Source organism: Austrofundulus limnaeus, unplaced genomic scaffold, assembly GCF_001266775.1.
Source record: "Austrofundulus limnaeus strain Quisiro unplaced genomic scaffold, Austrofundulus_limnaeus-1.0 Scaffold355, whole genome shotgun sequence".
NCBI lineage: Eukaryota > Metazoa > Chordata > Actinopteri > Cyprinodontiformes > Rivulidae > Austrofundulus > Austrofundulus limnaeus.
Genome location: NW_013952757.1, coordinates 537,532 through 538,839, shown reverse-complemented (window position 1 = coordinate 538,839; position 1,308 = coordinate 537,532).

Genomic DNA, 1,308 nt, shown 5'->3' with positions numbered 1-1,308 from the left:
CACACACACACACACACACACACACACACACACACACACACACACACACACACACAGCTGGGTGGAGACAAAACTCTTCATGACAAACAAGCGAAACCTGAAATCCACCAATCAGAAACTGGTTACAAAGTTTCCCAGCAGGTGGACCAAAGTTCCTTATTTCAGAAAATCCTGAATAAAAACACTTTAAAAGCTTGAACCGTTTGTTTCAGAGTTACTGAATCATGTTGAACCCAAATGGATCAGTTTAGAAAACAGCTGCAGCTGGTTCAGAACCAGCAGAACAAAAGGTTTAGTTATTACTTTAAACAAATATTGCACTTTACTTTGTTTAAGTGTGACGTAATGGACTCAGACGACAGCTTTTGTAGTTTCTGCTCCTCATTAGATCCAACTTTCCTGTTTCAGCAGGACCTCTGGTGGTCAGAGGTCGACATTACAGGCAGTGGTGCCTCCAGAGGCGTTTTAACGAGGTGGCTCTGTGGGGGTGGCCTTTCTCCAGTCCAGACAACAAATTTATTTATTCATTCATTCAAATAAACAAAAGAAAATCTACATACAATAAAAACAAAACACAAGTCTTAAATGAAATGAAAGGAAGCAGAAAGGAAGAAAATCCTTCCAAGGCGCTTCACTCCTCCCCCCTCCAGAGCGGTCCATTCTAGTTTGACAGAAGGGTTTATGGTTATATAGCTGGACAGAAACTTTTTATTTACAAATAATTTGAAATATGTGAACAAGGGAATACCTTGTTAAATATATTTCCTTCTGAAATTGACAGTGAAGAGGAGACACATACTGTGAAGCTAAAATCTGCTGATCAGCAGGAATTTAAACAGATTAATTTCCAGATCATGCAGCTGATTTAAAGTTGTTCCCACTTCATTTATTTATTTTATATWTTTATTTTTTGAGAGTGTTATTTGTATTAAATGTAGATTTGTTCATGATTTTTAGATCACAGTTGGAACTTCTGTTTAGGGCAGAAAAACATGATTTATTTCTAAACGTTGTCAAAATAAAAGCTTATTTTTTGATGTGATTGTCCACCCAGTCCACCCATCAGCTCATGTAATTACATCCTGTGCTCTAAGAATTAGTAACTTGTTCCCAGAAGAAAAACACAGCTTCATCTTTATTTTTGTGCAGTAAATAAGAAATGCAGCCAAAATAAGGGAACACAAAAATGTCCTTCTTGTACTCCTGGAAGAAAAACTTCTTCATGTGTGCTGAGAACCAGTGAGTCCAGATTCTGAACATTCAGACTCCTGTACGGCTCTGGTCTGGGTCTGTGGGTCTCTGTTCCTC